Source organism: Anser anser (assembly GCF_964211835.1).
Source record: "Anser anser genome assembly, chromosome: 3".
NCBI lineage: Eukaryota > Metazoa > Chordata > Aves > Anseriformes > Anatidae > Anser > Anser anser.
Window position 1 is genome coordinate 29,864,973 of NC_139722.1, and position 23,729 is coordinate 29,888,701.

Consider the following 23,729-nt stretch of genomic DNA (forward strand, 5'->3'; position numbering starts at 1 on the left):
AACAGTTTAGTTTTACTAGTCAATAAGTGCATTTTATGTCAGAAGAACAGCTTGCAGATCTGCAAGCCAGTGCTTTGACTATCATAAAATATAATGTGGGTGGAGAAGTGTAGCATGTTACAAACATTTTTAAAAGCTGAATGAAGAAGGAAAGAGGAGGTGAGTGAAATTCAGATGTAATGTTTAGATGTTTGTCTACTAAAATGGGAATTTGAGTAAGTTTAGGATTTGAGTTGGCTTATGTTACTGGGGTGAGTTGAGTTGACTTACATTACTGGGAAGATTGTGAGGGAACTACCTCCACTAGCATTTTTTGACAAAATGTTTCCATATTTATGTAAAGATATTTCAGGCATTGAAGGTGTAACAGCATTGGCAAATAGAAATAGATACATTTCTGTATTTCCAAATCCAGCATTGGTCCAAGGCTATGAGCACTCAAACAATGATAAACAGGTTGGGCCTCAAAGTTACACAGTCAAGTGGTTTACATACCACTCCTAGTTGAGATTGCCAAGACATCAAAGCATTCTTATGATTCTGTCTCATTTACAGAAAATATGGTAAGCATACAAAATCAAAAAGTATTTCTGAATAATCTAACTCTGAAGTAGAAAATACGTCTCTGCAGCATCCTAGTGAGGATAACTTGCCTGATAGTGTTTTCTTCGTCTATAATGAAGTGTACATAATATTTCGAATACCTGAACCAGCTCATTCAGAATGATTCCAAATATGTATTGAACTCTTAGTTTACTTAATTCTGGACATGACAAAAATCACAATAAAGAAAAGATTCTGAAATGTAACACTAGGAGTTTTACTGGGACTGAAGACTCAAGGTGTCCAACAGGACATGCAGCCACATATCACGGAAATAAGTAGGTAGCAGTACAAAAATCAAGAGAGAAATCAGTGAAGGCTCCTTAGTAAATTTCTGAATTTTATTGCCATTTCTGGAGGTAATTTGAAGCCCAAACAATTAAGGTGTAACTTACAAAATCTCAACTCATGTGTAAGTTCGATCTGCCAAAGCAGGTGTAATCTCAAACCAGTTCCTCCATGAGAATTTTGGGCCTCTAATATTTGATCAGATCATTCATCAGTTCTTAATAAACCACTTCACATTCAGATCATTAAGAAGTTTTGAGCTGTAGAAAAGTGATCACAACTAGTTTAAAAGTGGAGCAAAGATCGAGGTCATCTTAGACCTGGAAGACAACTGGACTCTTAGCCTTGAGCTAGTGTATGCAGAGAAGTAGAAATGAGAAATAGATGGGTACTTAAAATCTAACGTGCCTGAGAGAAAGAAACTAACCTTTTAAAAGGTCTTATTCCCATTCCCTTCACATAAAACCACCTGGAGATGCATGCAATATTCGCCTGGTAACTTTTTCATTTTATACTCCATTAGTTAAAAGTGCTTGCTTGCTTACAAGTTTGCAAAACTATTGCTGTTACAAAAATCTAAATTCCTAATATCAAAATAAAAGCACAATTACACCATATGACTAATATGCAACAATTTGTCTTCCTTTATTGTATAAAAATGTATTGTCTATTGAAAATGTTGTTGGTATACTCTTGCAGAGTTACATTTCTTAGTTCTTTTTATTTACTAGAATAGCCATATTCGTGGAACAAGTTCAAGCCAACAGTACAGATGAAAACTCATAATGAATCTGAGGAGTTTTCTGAAAGTTTTAAACTTTTATATATATATATAATTGACAAAATAAATTATTCATTTAATTTAACAGAACAAATATATATGATTCAATTAACTATTAAAATGTATTTTCTCATGTAAAAATACATGTAGTTTGAGTTCTGAAAAACTATAACTAAAAATATATATTTATCAGAATATTTAACTCAACTTTTTTGTAATTATGCATCCTATTGACTAAAGATTGAATATTCTTATTTTTAAATTATTGCTCTCAACAGAAACAGTATTACTAAATGCAAGTTCACTTGCTTTATGATGGTGCACAGAAAGGAAAAATTAAAGATGGTTCTTCCTGAAGTAGTACAGCTTCCTTCTATAGATATGAGTAGGAGCTTTTTTTTTTTTTTTTAAAGCCTCGTTTAAAACTATTTAGAAAATGAAACCCATAATCCTTTATTGTTTGTTGCATTACAACATTATTTTCTCCTTTTTAATGCAAAGCTTGAAATACATTTTCTAACCACAGAAGCCTAGAGTTGTAGTGCAACTGAATTTTCATTGATTTTTAAGGTTTTGTCTTAGCCACCAGTTGAATATCATCATATGACTGATAGGAGTTTTATTTCAAAACAGCATGTGTCAGGCTGTAAATTAAAGACTTATCTTTTAATAAAATGTTTATTTAATAAAAGAAATTCTGAATGTTGCATGAATACATTTGTGTCTAAACTCATACCTGTTTATATTTAAAGATCTATTCTGTGTTACAATGTCATATATGTACAATATGGTGATCTCTAAACTACTATAAATTTGGTTTATGCCAAAAAAGGGGATATAGATAAGTATGCAAAATCTTATTGAGGACACAAACTAAAATGTGGCACTAAACCTCACATTTTATATTTATTTCCCTGTGCCTCTTCCCTGTATTAGTTGAAGTCAGAAAAATATTAGCATATACAAGGGCTAAAGATAAACCAATGTATTTCTTTATAAAGTTCGGAGAGCTTTTTCATGGTGTTCAAGTACAGGCAAAAATTTTAGTCAGTTTTCACCCTATCCAACTAAGTTCATTTACCTATTATAAAAATACTGGTCTCAAGTAATGAAAAATAGTTCAGCAACTAGAAATGCAGGAACTCTCTGAACCAAACATATTAGTCAGCAAAATGAAAATGTTGAATTAATTTCATTGTATTAAAATGTTTTTTGTTCTGCTCTATTTTCAGTTTTTATTCCTCTCTCCTTTGATTCTCTGTATTGTGTCATTATCTGAAAATTCCCTTATTTATAGCTCATTTTTCATCCAAGTACTGCTACTTTTCACGTTCCAGACTGATTCACAATTATAACTTTCAGTATAATTCTGTCAATTTCAATGTGATGAAACTATTTTTTGTTGACTTTACCCTAGCATTCTTCTGAAGTCTGATTCCTTTAATTCTGAGTACAAAAATGTTTGTAGTAACGTATCAGGATCATACACTGGCTGTTACATGCAACTCTAAAATACAGTCTTTGGCCCTTTCTGCTCTAAATAAATCCTGTGTAACTCTACTGGATTTTGGAGGAACGGAGGGATAAGTCTCATGGTAAAATCTGTTCCCTAAACTATATGTACAGTCTCCTGTGGATACATTCTCCTTTGCTATCCACACCAGAGAAAAGGTGATGCAGATGTTACAGAAGCAGAAAGGAGTTACTCCTTTGTGAGAGCAAGTCACTTCCAGCAGGATCTGAAAAATGTCCCCCAGAGAATTGTACAGAAGTGGCAGACACTTCCAGTACCTTTTGAAATGTAGATGCCATTTATAAGTGGAGACGTTAGCTGTCATTCAAATATAGGAAATCAATGAATCATAGATTTCTTTTCTAAAATAAAGTTTGTCTCGTGTTCCTGCTTTCTCAGCACAGGTCAGAGCCATTTCTGAAGCCATTCACTCTTCTCCCCAGTGGCAACGGTAGTGACCTCTTCTGACCAGGGACAACATTACAATGTGTGGCCCTGCTCAGTCAGCAGCTTTATGGCAATTCAGAATATGGAAGGCTTTGCTCTTTGGAAGTGCTCTGTTTCATTTTATTTTCTGTTTCAATTATTTATTTGCATTACTTTAGAAGAAGACTTGAAAGAGACAGCTCTCTATCCTGCTTTGTGATTGATGGTGGAGAAGACAGAAGAATGTACATGCTCTCAAGAAATAACAGCTGTTTTCAAACTCTGAAACAGAAGCAGCAGAAAGAAAAGACACTACACCACATTGGGCCCAGGGTATGCTGCAGGTGCTCAGCACTTAATGTGCATAAATCGGTGTGCAACTTGATGTTCTTAGACTGCAAGAGGTTATGGAGCCTTTTCTGTCAAGCTTTTTGTTCTTGCATGTTCACATCAGCTCTGATATTATTTTCATGTTCAGGATAAAATGAAATGCCAAAGTGCAGTTCAGGTGAAATCAATATATTTTACTTGGTCTTGTATTAAAACCAGGAGAATTAGGTTGTTTTAAAAGAAAATTACAACAAAGCTGCAGTATATGAAAAAAAAAATAAAATCTCATAGGCAACGTTTAAGATGTACGAATAACTGAAGAAATTTAAAGTGAACTAGAAAATGTTTGAAAAGCAGGTGTGAGCAAAAAGATGTAAATTTTTAAATATACGTAATTAAAGATTTAGTGAAAAACAAAGCGGAAACCCAGAATCATTTATTATTTGAAATGTCATACCACATGAAATCTAATTGAAGTTTTTCAAAGTTCCGCCTATACTTTGTATATCACTGAGATATGCTGAAAGTTAAATTTTTGGAGAAGGAAAGATAAATTTTGTCATGGACTTACGAGAATACACTTTTTTTTCTTTGTTTTTGGTTTTGTGGTTTGTTTTTTGTTGTTTTTTTGGTTATGTGTTTTTTTTTTTCCCTCTACGCATGTGATTTCCATAAGAAAAAAGCAAAAAAGCTAGGTAATTTTAGTAACAGACTCGTTTCTTTTTCCACTCCATTGGCAATATTTTTTTATTATTATTTTTATTACACCTCCACTGTTTTCAAAATTTATTGGATATAAATTGCTCACAGACCTTGGGAAGAGAAAAAAAAAAGAAAAAGTTGACATACAAACAAAAACTGTACATGGGAGGAGAAGAAACAAGCTAACTACATCTACAATATGATGAACTGTAAATTACTACTGTTCGTGAAATAAATAATGATATGAAAATATTAATGCTCAGGAGCAGAAAAAAAAAACACAAATAAATAAAAAAAACCCACACATCTGGTGTCCTTTCATCTTGAATACTGCACTCAGTTCTGACCCCCTTCCACAGAAAAGGAAATAGCATAACCTATAAAGGTACAAAGAATGTGATGAAAGCTGATCAGTAGTATTACACAGAATTCTTATGAGGACAAATTCAATAGCCAGAAATTTTTCAGCTCAGGAAAGAGGTAGCTGAGGGAGAAATGAGAGATGGCAACCAAATTATAAATACAGTCATGAGTGAAGCTAATGAAGTACTATTATTATATATTTTCCAGAACATCAGAAGTTGAGGAGTCAAACAAAATCATCTGAAGGTAGGTTCATACAGAAAAAGGGAAACTATTTGCATACCTATTTTCTTTTTTTTCTTTTTTTTCTTTTATTATTAAATAAGACACGCTGTGGGATGCATTCCTTCAGGATGTTTATGAATCTGAAAGCTTAGAGACTTTAAGAGATAAAGGAATAAACCTACAATGAAGACTATTGAAAACTGGCAAAACCTCTGACACGGTTGAGTTTTTAGTCTTCTGATGCTTAAAAACACTGAAGTATTTTGCAAGGATGATATCTGTATGATTGCCCTGCCATATTTCATTTCCTTGAATATCTTATGTAAGCAACTATCAGAGACAAGATACTGACAAAGGCAAATATTAAATGTTATCCAGAAGAGCATTTTTGACCCAACTGAGAAATGTATACAAAATGTAAAGCATTTGAAGATGTAAGATGATACCCAAATGCAAACAGAAGTAACATCCCAATGTTTGCAAGTATCAAAAAATACAAATAAATTTGTGAGAAAAACAGAGCATAAGAGATAATAACCAGTAATCTTCCTCACACTGTCTGTGTCTAGGTATGTACGTATGCGCACACACCAACTGTACGGTCAGCAAAGAAATGTGCTGATTAAGTATTCAGGATTACTGAACAACAAAACTTAATTTATTCCTTTCCAAAATCTGTTAGTGGGTGAACTGGTTGGTTAAAAAAAGAAAAAGTAAAATGTCATAGAAGTCATACTTTAAAACATAGTGTTGTATGGTCAACTGTCTTAAAAATTGGATAGTTCCTTGAATAACTGCAAAGTGGAAGGACAGTATTGTTTCCCACATCCAAGAATGTACAATTAAACTTATATAAATTTCAAAAGTATTCACTGACACTCTGTCAACCTAGCACATGTACAGTGGAAAAGTTTTCACATTCAGTGAAAAGCTTTACCAGAGAAATCAGTATCTTGTAAAGTATGCTAGCAAATGCTGTGTAATGCCAGCTTCTACACATTGATCAAAGAGCCAGTGAACAATGCATATTACTAAGGAGAAAGATTATGAAAATGCCAAGTTTTGAAGCATTTTCATAATTGAATATACGTTTTATCTCTTACTTAACATGTAAAAAGAAAAACAGTTAGGGAAAATATGGAGCATGTTTGTTTCTGGTAGGGGGGCCTGTGATTTTTCTCTTCTTCCTTAAGTTGTTCTGCATTTAATACCTACTAAAGTTTTTTTGGATGCAGTCCATCTTGTACAAAATAATCTTTTGTCTAGGTACTGAAAAAAGGAACCAGAAATGAAAACTAGAAAGAATGATGATTCAGAACCAAGAAAACAGAAGCTTTTGCTGGGTTGAGTGCAAGATATGATGTCAAAGAAAGAAATAAAAATATTTGAAAAAATGGACACCTCTCTTTGAAGCTGAGAACTTTATAAATGATACGACTGCATGAGGATGATGGCTGTATATCTATTTTTTAGGCATTGAGAAAAGAAGGATGTGAAAGACAGAGTACTGAAGGGCTTCCAGAAGAAGCTGGAAGAAAGAGAAGAGGGAAAGGGAAAGGAGAGTTCTTCTCCAAGGGCCTTCTAACAGAATAGTTGACATAGGACAAGACAATGTGGATGAGTTCAGTAAAGAAATTATGCGGTGAAAAGGATTTCTAGAAGAAATGGTTAAAGATGCTGACAAAAAACTAAAGATGAATAAGGCATATGTGTTAATATTTAGGAGGCATTGTGCATCATTGTTATTGTTTTCAGTAGTCTAATTTCTAAATAAACAGCAGACTAAAAATATTTGCATTAGTTACCTCTGAGTATTAAATTCTCTCTCATTATTGCAGTTCAGTTCTCATAATTGTGGCAAATGTTTTTTTTTAACATGTAAACTATGCTGAGTTTAATTTCAGATTGCCTCACCTGTTTTTTAATAGTATTGAAACAGTTGAAGACACTCAGTATTTTGTATTTATTTCCCCCTGTTGTGGTTTAACCCGGCTGGCAGCTAAACACCACACAGCTGTTCGCTCACCCTTCCCCCTCCCTCTCTGGGATGGGGGAGAGAAACGGGAAAGTGAAGCCGGTGAGTTGAGATAAAGACAGTTTATTAAGACAGGAATATAATAATAACAATAATAATAATAGTGATAATGATAATAGTATTAACAATAATAATGTGTAAGAAAACAAGTGATGCACAATGCAATTGCTCACCACCCGCTGACCGATGCCCAGCCTATTCCCGAGCAGCCGGCCCCCCACCCCGGCCAGCCACCCCTATATATTGTTTAGCATGACGTCAGATGGTATGGAATACCCCTTTGGCCAGTTTGGGTCAGCTGTCCTGGGTCTGTCCCCTCCCAGCTCCTGCTGCACCCCTAGCCTGCTCGCTGGCAGGACAGAGCGAGAAGCCGAAAAGTCCTTGGCCTGGTGTAAACACTGCTCTGCAACAATTAAAACATCAGCATGTTATCAGCGCTCTTCTCATCCTAATCCAAAACATAGCACCCTACCAGCTACTATGAGCTACTTAACTCTGTCCTAACTGGAACCAGGACACCCCCCTAAAACACATCTGAAAAATATATATTAGGTTAAATTAAATGAAAGTCCTAATATCAACACAATCAATATTATAACATGTCCAGAGAAGGTCTGAAGCACCTCTCCTATGAAGAAAGGCTGAGAGCGCAGGGGATGTTCAGATGCAGAAGAGAAGGCTCCAGGGAGACCTCATTGCAGTCTTTTGGTACTTAAAGGGGGGTTATAAAAAAAAGGGAGAACAACTTTTTACAATTCAGATAGTGATAGGACAAGAGGTAACAACTTTAAACTAAAAGAGGGAAGATTTAGATTAGACATTAGGAAGAAATTCTTTACTATGAGGTTTGTGAGGCACTGGAACAGGTTGCCCAGAGAAGCTGTGGATGTTCCATCCTTGGAGGTGTTCAAGGCCGGGCTGGATGGGGCTTTGGGAAACCTGATCTAGTGAGTGGTGTCCCTGCCTGTGGCAGGAGGGGTTGGAACTAGGTGATTTTTAAGGGTCCTTCCAACCCAAACCATTGTATGGTTCTACATTGTGTATCATTCCACAAAAGTGAAACACTGCAGCATCAAAGAAAGCATTAAATATCCATCATTGAATAAAAATGTATTTTTCCACTTAACTGTACTAGACAAATTTGCTGTAAACAAAAATCTTTAAAAAGTCATTCCCTTTTTTTGACCCTTTTGAGAACGTTTGTAGTTTTATATATATATATATATATATATATCAGCATCTCCGTAAATCAGAAAAAAAAAAAGTGAGATAAGTCCAAGGACTGTGCTTTTTTTTTTTTTTTTCTTCTGTTACACCTTCAAGAAAGTTCTTTCTCTACTTTTTCACTTCTATCTCTGATATTGCTATGGCTTTATGAATTTAGTTCCTATTATTTGCATCTATCGATGTGCACATGTTTTTGTTTGTTAGCATTTATAAAAATGTTGGAAAGAAAGAGACAGAATGGGAGAGAAAATAAATTTACATCAAGATATTAGAATATTTTATCTCTTATGAAGGTGAAAGAGATCTGAGGTTCAGTTGTTCATGCTCATACCTTGTGCCATTAGTTAGAAGAAATTCAGCTTCTAGGATGAAAGAAATGTTTTGTAACAGTTTTGTTTTGTTTTCAAGTATCAGCACACTAAACCCACTCATTCTGATTTATATATTAGAAAGAGAATTTTTACAGGAAAAAAAAAAAAAAGTGATTCAAGTGGTCTGTGTAACAATCAGCTTTCCTGTCTACATGTGGAGTGCGTGTATCTATTTCTTTGTATCTTCTAAGCAATCTGCTTTGTTTCCATCCTTCAAACAACATTAGAAGTTAACCTCTTTATTGATTGTAATTACTGCTAGTGATGAAGTTATAGGTATGTTGAGTGTTCACACTGACTGGTCAAGTACTCAATTGAAAGGGGTCAGAAATTCTCATTACTACGTCAAGTATTTGTGTTTTTCTGTAAGATCATGGTCAATTGATTGAAAGAAGATCAATAGAGGCCTGTGGGACTGAAGGAGTTTGCAGGGAAGTAACCAAATTGTATAGAATAGCAATTATATAAAGACTATCACTGGGTAATAGCTTAAATCCCTTTCTATGTGTAGCTCAACAGAAAGGAATTCCTATTGTATAGCTAGCAAATGGACACAGCAAAAATAGCCTGTTACAGTACAGTGCAATAAACTGGTACGTCCATTTTTAATTCTTCTTTTTTTTTTTTAATAAATTTTTGTAGTCATTCAATCCTCTTCACAAATCCTTTAAAAATACAGTATAGGAGTGAGAGATCTTTGTTAAAAATCTTCCATCTCATGCTAGAGGAGTGTATAACCCACTATTTTACCCATTCAAATTATTTAAATTATTTTTCCTGGCAATACTATAAAAGAGTCCACTGAGAACAGAGTTTTTTAATGCTGTACACAAATTTTAACCAAATTTTAAGCCAGTTTTAACCTGAAATCATAGATAGAACAGACAAAGGCATGGAGAAGGGAATCTGATCATCAGTTTCTATCAAGAAACTGAGGCAAAAAGATACAATTCTCTACTAATATATTTTGCTTGACTCTTTCTAAGGACAGAAAAAAAAAAGATAGGGAGGAAAAACCTGATAAAACTGATAGTCAAGCTAATACCCTTGTCTTAAAGTAAAATCTGGGGTATAAGGACTGATAATTATGCTTACAGCTGATGGCTGAGGCAGACTCAGAATCCAAGTTCCATGGGACTACAGCAAAGTTAAGAAACTAAATATGAAGTAATCCTAAAAGCAAAAGTGAAACAGAATCAGAAACCAGCCTGTGCATTGTCCAGGAAAGCACTTGTCTACCTTGACAAAACTATGCTAAGAAACATGCTAACAATTATATAGCGTGGGCAACATATATTTTCATGTTGGTTCCTTCCTCTGGCCTAATTATTTTTGGTTCTCTCTTCTTTTATCATGCTCTATTTAAATTGGATTGATTGATATCTCTAATCAGAATGTTGTATAGTTTAGTAGTTAGGACATTTTCAAGGATAGATCACTGCAGAAACACTTTTAAAACTGCATATATGCACAATTCCGCATAAATATTCACATTTGTTTTCTGGGAACATTTTGAAGAAACAAAAATCACAGCTGGAAGTGCTACAAGGAAATTAATAAAAGAAACTGTAAATACTAACAAAGTAAGTTTCATTTTATTTATTTATTATTATTATTCAAAAAAAAAAAAGTTTGTATAATTTACAGTGTCTCCAAACTCTCTTCATCACTGTGTTGTGACAGCATTATTTGTTCTGATAATCCACTATGCATTTTATTTTTGTCATATCATCTAATATTATGTAAAATCACGAAGTTGTATTTTCCATGTTTCTCTATGGTGTTTTTCCAAAATACAAAGTATAGCATAGTACCATATAGCTGATTTGATGGATTCAGTTTAGAATCAGATAAAATGCACTTACTTGAACGATCCAGTAATTACACTGAATCATGTAATGTGTCTCTAGAGCCACTCTATTCTACTTTGCTTAAAGAACAGCTGACTCTGAAAAACATTTTGTTTACAACCCATTTTGTTTCTATATTTCTCAATATTTATCTTACATTGTTCTTTATTACTAGGAATGTTTGCATGAAAACAGGATCTTTGTTTTTCAGGAGTCCATCTGCTACCACTGCTTAGTCTCAGCCTGAAGTCACAATCCAGTCTTTATGACATCATCCTAACATTTAGAGAAACAAGAAAAATTGTCATTAAAAAAAAAAGAGAGAGAGAGAGAGAGAGAAAACACCCTCAGATTGATTCTGCCTTCCAACGCGGTTTAAAAGGAGAAACTAATGGACTCTTAATGACAGAAATTTTTATTTTTATTTTTTATTTTTTATTTATTTATTTATTTTTACAGATGTGCATAATAATACACAGCTAAGAAAACAGCAAAAGAATTAGAAACTCCTTTAAAAGGTGTGAAAGATACTCTAGGGAGCTGGGGAACTAGATTTCAGAAAGTGTATTTTGCTATGGTAACACCACCTACACCTCTTAAATTCTCTAATGTCATTAAAACCTATGCTGATTTTGCTTAATTGCATGAATTTCTTACTCAGACAAATTCTTACTTATCATAGAGAATACTGGGAGAGATATTGTCATGGCTTTGAGGAGACAGAATCATTTGCACTTCAGATGAGGTCCTCTCACTTAAAATAAATGATACTTTTACAGTTGACCTTGGCAGTATAATGACTTTGGCTGCAACAGAGTTAATTTTCTTTGTAGAGGTTTGTGTTCAATTTTTGATTTTTGATGGAAATAGTGGTGATAACACACTAATGTTTTAGTTGTTGCAGAGCAGTGCTCACACAGAGCCAAGGACTTTCCAGCTTCTCACAGTGCCCTGCCAAGGAGGAGGCTGGTAGTGCACCCCAAGCTGGGAGTGGACACAGCCAGGACAGCTGGCCCAGGCTGTTCAAAGGCATGTCCATGTGGCTTCAGGCTCAGCAATAAGAGCTGGGGTAAAGACGGAGGAAGAGGGGGACGTTTAGACCAATGGCATTTGTCTTCCCAAGGAATCGTTACACATGATGAGCCCTGATTTCCCGGAAGTGGCTGAACACCTGCCTACTGATGGGAAATAGCAAATGAATTCCTTGTTCTGCTCTGCTTGAATGCACAGCTTTTGCTTTACCTAGTAAATTGTCCTTATCTCAACTCAGGAGTTCTTGCATTCTTACCTTTCTGATTCTCTCCCCCACCCCACCTGGGGAGAGTGAGCAAGCAGCTGTGTGTGCTGAGCTGCTTGCTGGGGCTAAACCACAACAGGCAGAATGCAGATTTATATTTGGATACAGAGTATCTTTTATTATAGTTAATGAACTAGAAATCAGATTCCAGGTGCTGTGGCATTCTTATATATATATAAAAAAAATTTAATTGTCGAAGTTTTTTCTCTACTTGCCATAGAGGGACAGCAGCTGCGGAGGACAATTTACCCCTACAAACCCTTTATTTCTCTATTGACTTTCATGGAAACATAGATGACTAGCTTAAGGATCCTAACATTTAGATATTTGATGTCTGGTTAGAGAGGTCATATTCCAAGTAATAAATACAAAATGCAATCTCAGAATAGAGCTGTTTTTCACTGTTTCCACGATACCAGTCAAACAGTTCACAGTATCACAGTATCACAGATTTCTAGGTTGGAAGAGACCTCAAGATCATCGAGTCCAACCTCCGACCTAACACTAAGTACTCCACTAAACCATATCGCTAAGCTCTACATCTAAACGTCTTTTAAAGACCTCCAGGGATGGTGACTCCACCACCTCCCTGGGCAGCCCGTTCCAATGCTTAATAACCCTTTCGGTAAAGAAGTACTTCCTAACATCCAACCTAAAACTCCCCTGTCGCAACTTTCGCCCATTCCCCCTCGTCCTGTCACCAGGCACATGGGAGAACAGACCAACCCCCACCTCTCTACAGCCTCCTTTAAGGTAACTGTAGAGAGCGATAAGGTCGCCCCTGAGCCTCCTCTTCTCCAGGCTGAACAAGCCCAGCTCCCTCAGCCGCTCCTCGTAAGACTTGTTCTCCAGACCCCTCACCAGCTTGGTCGCCCTTCTCTGGACTCGCTCGAGCACGTCCATGTCCTTCCTGTAGCGAGGGGCCCAAAACTGAACACAGTACTCGAGGTGCGGCCTCACCAGAGCCGAGTACAGGGGGACAATCACTTCCCTAGACCTGCTGGCCACACTGCTTCTTATGCAGGCCAGGATGCTGTTGGCCTTCTTGGCCACCTGGGCACACTGCTGGCTCATATTCAGCCGACTATCCACCAATACTCCCAGGTCCCTCTCGGCCAGGCAGCTTTCCAGCCACTCATCTCCCAGCCTGTAGCGCTACTTGGGGTTGTTGTGCCCCAGGTGCAGGACCCGGCACTTGGCCTTGTTGAACTTCATACAGTTGACCTCAGCCCATCGCTCCAGCCTATCCAGATCCTCCTGCAGAGCCTTCCTGCCCTCGAGCAGATCGACACACGCACTTAGCTTGGTGTCATCTGCAAACTTACTGAGGGTGCACTGGACGCCCTCATCCAGATCATCGATAAAGATATTAAAGAGGGCCGGCCCCAGTACGGAGCCCTGGGGGACACCACTAGTGACAGGCCTCCAACCAGATTTGACTCCATTCACCACAACTCTCTGGGCCCGGCTATCCAGCCAGTTTCTAACCCAGCGAAGCGTACACCAGTCCAAGCCCCGAGCAGCCAGTTTCTTGAGGAGAATGTTGTGGGGAACTGTGTCAAAAGCCTTACTGAGGCCAAGGTAAACCACATCCACAGCCTTTCCCTCATCCACCAAGCGCGTCACTTGGTCATAGAAGGAGATCAGGTTCGTCAAGCAGGATTTGCCTTTCATAAACCCATGCTGACTGGGCCTGATCGCCTGCTTGCCCTGCAAGTGCCGCGTGATGACCCTCAAGATAACCTGCTCCATGAGCTTTCCTGGCACTGAGGTCAAACTGACAGGCCTATAGTTCCCCGGGTCTGCCCTGCGGCCCTTCTTATAGATGGGCGTCACATTGGCTAGCCGCCAGTCGACTGGGACCTCCCCCGATAGCCAGGACTTCCGATAAATGATGGAAAGCGGCTCGGCCAGCTCCTCCGCCAGTTCTTTCAGTACCCTCAGGTGGATCCCATCCGGCCCCATCGACTTGCGCACATCCAAGCTCCGTAGCAGGTCGCCAACCATTTCCTCATGGATAGCGAAGGCCACATCCTGCTCCCCATCCCCTTCCACCAGCTCAAGGCACTGGGTATCCAGAGAACAACCGGTATTGCCGCTAAAGACTGAGGCAAAGGCGGCATTAAGCACCTCAGCCTTTTCCTCATCCTTAGTAACTAGGTTTCCCCTCGCATCCAGTAAAGGATGGAGATTCTCCTTAGTCCTCCGTTTCGCGTTGATATATTTGTAAAAGGATTTTTTGTTATCTTTAACGGCAGTAGCCAGGTTGAGCTCCAGATGAGCTTTGGCCTTTCTAATTTTCTCCCTGCACAGCCTCGCTACATCCTTGTAGTCCTCCTCAGTGGCCCGCCCTTTTTTCCAAAGATTATAAACCCTCTTTTTTCTGCTAAGCACAAGCCGCAACTCTCTGTTCAGCCAGGCCGGTCTTCTTCCACGCCGGCTCGTCTTTGGGCACGTGGGGACGGACCGCTCCTGTGCCATCATGATTTCCTTCTTGAGGAGCGCCCAGCCTTCCTGGACTCCTCTGCCCTTCAGAACCGCCTCCCAAGGGACTCGGCCAACCAGCGTCCTGAGCAGCTCAAAGTCAGCCCTCCGGAAGTCCAATACAGCAGTTTTACTGGTCCCCTTCCTGGCCTCGCCAAGAATAGAGAACTCTACCATTTCGTGGTCACTCTGCCCAAGACAGTTTCCGACCACCACATCTCCCACCAGTCCTTCTCTGTTTGTGAAGAGAAGGTCTAGCGGGGCACCACCCCTGGTAGGTTCGCTGACCAGCTGCGTCAGGAAGCTATCTCCCACGCTCTCCAGAAACCTCCTAGACTGCTTTCTCTGTGCCGTGTTGTGTTTCCAGGATATGTCCGGGAAGTTGAAGTCCCCCACGAGGGGACAAGCGCCGACGATTTTGCAACTTCTGTCAGTTGCCTATAAAACTCCTCATCCGTCTCCTCATCCTGGTTCGGCGGTCTATAACAGACCCCGACCAGGAAGCTAGCCTTGCCGGCCTTCCCGCGGATCCTAACCCACAGGGATTCAACCTTATCATTCCCAGCCTGGAGTTCCACAACATCAACATCGAAAGATTCTCTAATGTAGAGAGCCACGCCACCACCCCCTATGTGCTGCCTGTCCCTCCTGAAGAGCTGATAGCCAGGCATTGCAGCACTCCAGTCATGGGAGCGGTCCCACCACGTCTCCGTGATGGCAACCAAGTCGTAGCCTGCCTGCTGCACGATGGCTTCCAGCTCCTCCTGTTTGTTACCCATGCTGCGTGCATTAGTGTAGATGCACTTCAGCTGGGCCATCGCCTTCTTCCCCGGCCTAGCCATTGTTTCCCCCGGCACAGCTCCAACAAGCCTTGTTTGAGCCCCGTCCCCCTTCTTACCTAGTTTAAAGCGCTCTCTATGAGTCCCGCCAGCTCCTGGCCTAGGATCCGTTTTCCCCTTGGAGATAGGGACCCGTCTGGGGCCATCAGGCCGGGTGCCGAGAAAAGCTCCCCATGGTGAAAAAAAAACAAAATTTCTGTGCTGGCACCAGCCTCTGAGCCACCTATTAACCACGCGAGCTTTCCATGTCCTCTCCGTGCCTCTCCCTTCCCCCGTAGGGATGGACGAAAACACCACCTGCACTCCCGCTCCCTCCACCAATCGTCCCAGCCCCCTATAGTCCTGTTTGATGGCCCTGAGGCTTCTCTTTTCAACATCATCACTGCCAGCCTGGACTATCAAAAGCGGGTAATAGTCAGAGGGGCGAACCAGGTTTGGAAGCTTCCTGGTAATGTCTCTGACCCTGGCCCCAGGGAGGCAGCAGACTTCCCTATGTGTGGGGTCAGGCCGACAAATAGTTAAAAGTACTTACGTTGTGGACCAAAAAGCTACAGCTATACATACTTGAGTGTAAAGAGTATGCAGTTTTGTGGGTAAATACATTAAAAAAATATTAGGCAGAAGGCTAACACTTTAGTGGTTTCTTTGTCATGGCTCCTTTCCATGTGTTTCATATTGATGAGGAACTGAACTCTCTGTCCACTGAAATATTTAGGCAGAATATATTTAAACTTGATTAAGATGCCAGAGTTCTTCAAACAATAGCAGTTTTATTGCCTCCTTTTCACATTCTGTGGTTTCCATGTTCCAATTGGACTAAATTTTCAACTGGATTAACAGGATGAAACATAGGCAAAGACTCCCATAATAAATGCAGCTCTCTGCTTGTTCACATATGAAATCATTATGGGTCACAGCAAATGTAGTCCAGCTAGAAAATGTGCAGGCAAAAGCAACACAGGAGAATGATACTTTCAAATCTACAACCCATTTAAGGTGCTCAGGGAGCATTTCTAAAAAATAAATTATTTTATTTATTATTATAGGAACCTGTTATTTACTTCTGAGATACTTTTGCAATCAGAAATTGAATGCAATTCATTTTTAGAAATTGAATGGAAATCAGAAAAAATATAATTCTACTGAGATCTTTCCAAACATCATGATTCAGTCCAGTAAACTATAATTAAGGTCCACATTCAGCAAGTGCATGTGTTCTTAGCCATGAACACGGATGTCAATCAATCTGAAAGAAGGATACAAAGGGCAATTTAAAGTTGCTCTCATTAGTTTTCATTTCATCCCATGTCTTCTGTCTTTTCAACTGTGTTCACTTTCTCCTTCCCTCATCCTTTCTTCTCCACGTCTTGTTGCCTTGTCTGCCTGGCTTCTCAGCAACCTGATTTTACCTGCAGCTCTGAGAAGGGAGTTCCAAGTGATTTTTCTGCTAGCATTCTTCAGGACAACATGGAGGTAAGTATGTACTAAAATGTACGCAGAACCCAAGGGAACCTTGATAGTTCATGATACAGATTGTCTGCAAAGTCTCTCTCGCTGTTTTCCACTACTATATTTGTGTTTAATGTGAAAATGGATGTTTATGCTTACAGAAATATTATGTTACTTTCTTGTTTGAAAATGTTGAGTCTAGATCAATTTTCATTACATTGCACAAATGAGGACTCTAACACCAAGTATTATTTCTAGATAAGTTTTCAATTTTTCTGTTAATAGGCAGCCTTTATTTCTTTTGTGTTCTAGGAAAGAAGTAAAATATTTGGAGTATTATTGCAGTGCTAACTAATGGGAAATTCTTTGTTTAATTTTACCAAATTTTGCTTCATACCCAGACCGTTCCTGCCTTCATAATATCACTGTTGTTTTATAAAGACATTGTAAAAATGTCTAACATAATGCTGATTCTTCATTAAAAAAAAATAAAATTATGTATTCTTACAACGAGTGAGATATGATTTATTTTTCTTATCCAAATATCAAATATTACAAGCTAAGTGGAAAAAAAAAAAAAAAAAGAAAGAGAGAAAGAGGAAGGAATAGAAAGCTTATGAGGACTTATTGATCAATTACATGAAATTTGACAGATACTTATTTGCAACACAAAACAACTAGCAGACTTTGTCACATATCAAAATTCACTACTTTCTTTATCAATCTTAAGTCACATCCTCTACAGGATATGATATGCCAATGCCCTGTAGCTGCATTTTTATTATTATTATTTTTTTTTTAATAAAAAATTTTAGGCTTAAGGATGAGAATTTCTACTCCATTCCTTCATGTAATCTTCTTTAGAGCTGTTTCACATCAGTATTGTAACTGCCTCAAATATGTCTGAGTGTGTATGCTTGAAAACAAAGAAAAAGCAGCTCCTTCGATTCTCTGCTTAGCATTTTAATGTGTCTCTTTTTGTCTTCCTCCAAAACTGGTTATCACAATTTTTTTTTTTATTTAGATTTTTTCTTTCTTCAGACACATGATCTAATAGACCACCTATTTCATTTAAGGTTTAGAACTGACGCCTCCATCAAAAACATTTTCTAACAGGGATTAATGACTTTCAAGTCATTTCAAGAACAGTGATCACTTGAATTGCTTTAGCAGTTTTCTTCTTCTTTGGTAATGGATACTTTATTTTACATGTTAAGTAAAAATGATATTTCTTCCACTGTGTTACAAGGCTTTGAGAGTTCTGAGTTTTGATCTTATATTACTAATATCCTTTTCCATGTTAGATATAGTCCTAGTCAATTATTACCTTGTCTTTTTGACCAAGTGCCTTCTGGGCCAGTACTGAATGCACACTTATTACATAGAGAGAACGGTTTCCTTCCCACATGTGAGCTGCAAGTAGGTTCAGTTATTAAGTTTATTTTGGGGGCTTATAAGGTCTTATTTGTCTTATTTTCAGTTCATTTATAGACTTTACAGCCTTTACAAAGGCTCTTTAAGCAGTCTCAAATGTTTCAGATAAGATGTCAGGATATTTCAGATTCTCAGGAAATTTCTCTGCTTTCTAACTTTCAAAGAAAGCACTTACAAATATCTATCAGAAAGACCACTATTTACTCTTTTACTCTCAGATTTATTTTTTATATAATACAACAATATGTTTTTATGTGATATGGCAGTTTGATATTTATATATCATGTGGATATAATTAGAATGCATTTGTTATATATTATTGGATGATATATATAATAGACTATATTTAATATGTTTTATTAATCCTTTATTTTCATCAAATGGGTTTTATAATGGAAAATTATTTGAGCTATTTTTAAACAATTCTTGGTAGAAAATTTTCCTCAAAACTCTTTGCTGACACATCTTTCCTCATCCAATTTCTGAAATCCTGCTTCTCTGCTATCCTAACACAAAGTGAGAACACTTTCTGTTCTACCAATACATGCCAATCATAAGAGCCATTTAAGTCCCTATGGCACTGTGCCATTCAGAGTTATCTGACTGTGAACATCAGAGTTCACATTTCTTTTCTAAAACCCTCCATTTCTCATGGTCTTCAAATATATTGGATGGCACAAGAAGATTTTCTTATGTGATCAAAATGAAACTCCAGTTTAAAATTATGCAAGATTGAAATGATCTGCATATTTGTTCAAGTGTGGTTTGCTAAGTAATAATACTTGCTGTCAATGAGGAAATCAAGGTGTTAATTTCACACACATTGCCTGGCAGTGCCCTTTTATTAACATGTTAGAAATAGTATAATATCATAAGTCACTACATGACTCATCTATTTTTGCTATATTTGATCTAAATGCATGTGAGTACAGTCTTCTATTAAGTGAATTTTGATTGCCATTAGCTGTGCAAAGTCTTGAATCCTTTGAATGTCAGAAAATGAGATCATCTTTCTCTAAAAGAATTAAATACTGACATATCCTATACCATCCAATTTATAAAATTTAATTTAAGAATAGAGGATATGGGGACAATGAGTAACTTCTTAACATTTTTCTTCTTTGCTTATTCAAGTTCAGACTTTAAAAGCAATACATTTGAAACATAACTTATGTGTGAATTGTACACAGACTTATTAATACAGTGCTGAGGAAGTAAAAAACTTGTTCGCTTGAATTTTTGTATCTTCTCTGAATTGTAACCTGTTATGCACATTTTCTACAGCTTCCAAGGCCTGTTTGTCAAAGGCATTTTTAATAAAGTTTAAATCCACAATTGTGATACTATCAGTCACACTGAGTAGCACCTTATGCCATAGCCAGTCTCACTTAAAAGTATTTAAATACATTAATCATGTAGAAAGGCAACAGAATCTAGTCCTATACATGACGTATCATTAGCCTTATTAATGGACAGTTGCAATCAACCTTGGGTCTCTTTAAAAAAAAATATATATACTTTTTATGAGACAGATCACTTTTTTTTTCTTTCTTTTTTTTTTTTTTTTTCCTCAAAACAGTTCTTACTAACCTGTAACATTTATAAATTCAGACTTTTTGGTGAACCAGGGTGCATCAGGAAGAAAATATCCTTAGCTTTCTGTGCCAATCTAGCAAATCCTCTACAAGCAGGTCTTTCTCCAGTTCCTAGCTTGCAATCTACAGACTAGTCCCAATAACTCCGTTAATTCCAAGAGCTATGTTCTGCTCAATATACCTACTTCTAAAAGTGAAGCTTCACCAGTACTATTGTGCTCAGAAATGATCTCACAAAGTGAGATCTGAGCAGACTTTGGTGCCTGGAGATGGAATCAAAACAAAACAAAACAAAACAAACAACAAAAAAAAAAAAAAAAAAAAAAAAAAAACAGAAAAATAGGCAAGGAATCTTCCAAATCTCCCTATATTTTTGGCTGTTGCACAATTTACTGTAATCCAAATGCTTTCTGTTCCATTGGAATATGAATTCATAAGTTGAACAGCCTCCTTCCCCTGTTTTGAGACCCAAACATCTTTTTCTACTTAAATTTCTTTCCAAGAATGTATATAAAACAAAATTGAAGTAGTGCAACTAAAAAGAACACCAAGTCAAAATATAAATTATCTTGTCAGAGCTTTTTTTTTTTTTTTCCCCACTCCTCACTGTGAGTGAAAAGTTTCTTTTCCCTTTAGCTCCGCTACTTGCAATAAGTCTCTACGAAAAATTAAATTTTCAAAACAATCTAAGAGTATAATGTATATCCTTTTGTATATTCTTGTACAGACTTCAAGTTCAGCTTCCTCAGAATTAATCACTTCAGTATTTTTTTAAGCAAAGGAGAAGGTTTGTTTAAGCTGTGGCTCAACTTTATGTCTCAAATTCTTATGACTATTAGATTTATTTTCCTTTTATAAGACTACTTTTATCACTTTGGTGCCTAGGAAAGTTTCCATGTTAATGTGAAATCTATATGAAATGAATTTTACTACTTCTCTGTAGTGACCTGGAGAGATAATGTAATACATTCCTGATGCTCTTTTTCAGGAAGACAATGCTTCTTGGACAAGATGGCAGATCACAATGTGGTGAGAATCTGGATTCCGTTTTACTCTTTTCTGCCCATATTGGTACTTGAATAACATTTTAGATTACATAGCATTATTGACTAGCTAGTCTTTCCTCAGATACAAAGATATTTTATTATACCAGCTGGGAAAATCTTTGTCCAAATATTTGTCTTCTTGTATTTGTGTTATTATAACCAACTCTTGGCCAGCCTTTCCCCCTCATTTATTTCCTATTTATATTCCATTTAAAACATGTCAGCATGGTTGATATTTTCCACATCTCACAATTCCCATGTTATGATCTTATGCAGTCAGAGCCTTGGGATAATATTTAAAATTGCATGATTTGTATTGAACCTTATTCAAACTTTATATATATATATATATATATATATAATTTGATTTATGTTTATAATAATCCTTGGGCATGGTATTCTGGGTTGAGCATTTTGCTTGTTATACCATCTGTACCCTGTTTAATCTCTGGGTACAGAACATTTTCACATCTGGCTTCTTGCTGATGACAAGCTTCTGCATATAATTTCTGCTTCAGTGAATTTCAGTGTTTCTCTGGTAAAATGTAAATGCCTTTTTTTTTTCTTTACTAGTAATTTTTGTTTAATGCTGTATGTAATATTATGACTGAAGTTTTGATAAAGTGCCTATTATAACTATTTTGAGAATCTGTAAAAAATCTACAACTAGAGCAAGTTTTGAATTTGAGCATAGGAAGGTGAACAATTAGCAACTTGCCTCAATAACTGTATTTTATTATTGCATATATGTACATTATCCATTGCATATCTTCCATATCTACTTAAATATGTTTAGTGTTGCCTACTTTGAATAAATATACATTGAAAATCATGAGATGAATGTAGCTACAAAGACCTAAAAGAAATTGAGTTGCTGCAGGTTCTTCTGGTGCTTTGGTACTGATTAGGGTTTGCCCCATTCTTCACTGAATAATATGCTAACTCTGATACTCTTTATATGAAGAAAACTATCTCTACCTCCTGAAAGAAGTTGTTCGGTACTAAATATGAATCCTTTCTAAAGTTTCCTGTACTTAGTCTTGAGTTTTATGAATTAGAACAATAAATTTCAGGAAGAAGTGATTGTACTGACTCACCATCTGTATTAAATTTTTGTTCTCTAAAATGCTTTGGTATCCTTTGAACTGCAAGGCGGCTACAGCAATATATGGCTATTATTATGTATGACATTCAAACGCACATCAATCATAAATAGTCACAAATCCAAATACCTGAGCATCATACACATTATCTAGTAGCACACATAAACTGAGCTGTTAAGTCCTGAAGTTTTGGAGTTGCTTTTTGTAGTTGTTTGTTTCTGAAGTAAAAATGGTATTAAAAGTACTTAGGAATCTTCTTTTCTGACTGAAAATTTGCACTTTCATATGTAGGTGAAGTGCAGAAGTTACAACAAAATATTAAACAGATAGGCGATAAGTTAAGAAAGATTGCATTAGAGATTCCCTTATCACTGTAATCAATACAATATGCATATTATCACAGAAATACCTCTGATCTAGAAACAGTATATATATTTGCATCAGCATTGTTCGGTATTGTATTGAGTATTACCTGGGAATGTTAGAGGCAACGGGTGTTGTCATAGTTTCATTATGAATTCCCCTTTTTCACATAATTGTAGCTATAGTTATCTGTAAAACCTTTCCCACAAAGATATGGGAAGTACATGTAAAATATTCTGATGGTATCACTTTTCACATACCTTACTCAAAGTTACAGAATCAGACCCTCAAAGAAAAGAGTAGAGAATCAAATTATTTCCTTAGTTACCTACGTAGTTCCCTTAGCTCCCTTATTTCCCTAAATAGTTTCCTTACTTTCCTTATGTTCAGTAGTTTTTGATTATTTTGATGCCATTAGACCGTAACTGTTAAATTCTTCATCTTTTTGCGTGAATGGCTGTCTTCATCTGCTATTTATAGGTTCTTGGAGATGGAAGCAATCTTTGTGTTCTGTCTTCAAATGATGAATACAAACCCCAGTGTTATTTCAGACTTGTTCATCTAACCATTCTACCCCTCAAGTTTGCTCAACAGATTGCTATAGCTTGAGCTCTGGCTCTTCCTGGAATAGAGTACATTACCATGCTTCATGTTTTAGCACACTTGGCCATGATGTCCAGGAAGAGTATGCACCATATCTTTCTCTAAACATGTCTGTTCCTAAATGTACAGGGTATATTTTGAGGCCAGTCTCTTGCTGAGCTAATAGCTAGGAATATTGTCATTAAGTGCATGGGTCTTGCAGTAAAGCACATTAAGCCCACTCCTAAGTCAACTTACCTTCCTGTAGCTTGATCTACAGAACAGTGATCTCTTAATGTGTGCTTGGCATTCACAAATGGTGTTCAATCAGTTTCAGTACAACGTATTCTATACTGTCCTGAATGGACAAGAAAAGTTGTCAGACTCCCTAATTTGAACAAAATTACCACTTGAGGACATACCTGAAATTAGATCTCATCATGACCTAGCTATTGCAGCTGGAAAGCCATTTCCTTTCTAGTACTTCCAGGCACTAAAACTCTGTCCTTGCAGACAGTCATTTATCCATTTCTACTAGTCTGAAAGCTTTCATTTATTTATTTATCTACTTGTATTTCTGCAAGTGTGAGAAGACATATGGAAAATACTATACAACTTCCCTGATGTGATGTAATGTAATTTACTGAAATGAGAAGGAAGATTTTTTGTGTGAAGATAAACACATGAATTAGTTAAAAATAAATAAATAAATAAATAAAAATCAGGAAGTGATCATAATGATTTAAATCTTCACACAAATTTCAACCACAATTAGATTCCATTGTGTCAGATGCCTTACTGCAGGTAATGAGCTGTAATTCTT

General features: G+C 37.0%; 1 protein-coding gene and 1 long non-coding RNA gene across 4 annotated transcripts in view; both read left to right on the forward strand.

The window, feature by feature from the left end:
• The first annotated feature begins 3,686 nt into the window (after positions 1-3,686).
• LOC310897024 lies at positions 3,687-7,638 on the forward strand. Its single transcript, XR_014582001.1, has 3 exons — positions 3,687-3,944; positions 5,214-5,252; positions 6,498-7,638. It is a non-coding gene; the product is annotated as an uncharacterized lncRNA (long non-coding RNA).
• Positions 7,639-16,668: 9,030 nt separating this feature from the next.
• The window catches only part of LOC310897022 (uncharacterized protein), a 248,767-nt gene continuing 241,706 nt past the window's right edge, over positions 16,669-23,729 (forward strand). For all 3 annotated transcript variants that reach the window (XR_014581994.1, XR_014581995.1, XM_083830124.1), the window contains exons 1-2: positions 16,669-16,807; positions 20,801-20,841. The gene's annotated coding sequence lies outside the window, so the exon portion shown is untranslated. The remainder of the gene's footprint in view (positions 16,808-20,800; positions 20,842-23,729) is intronic.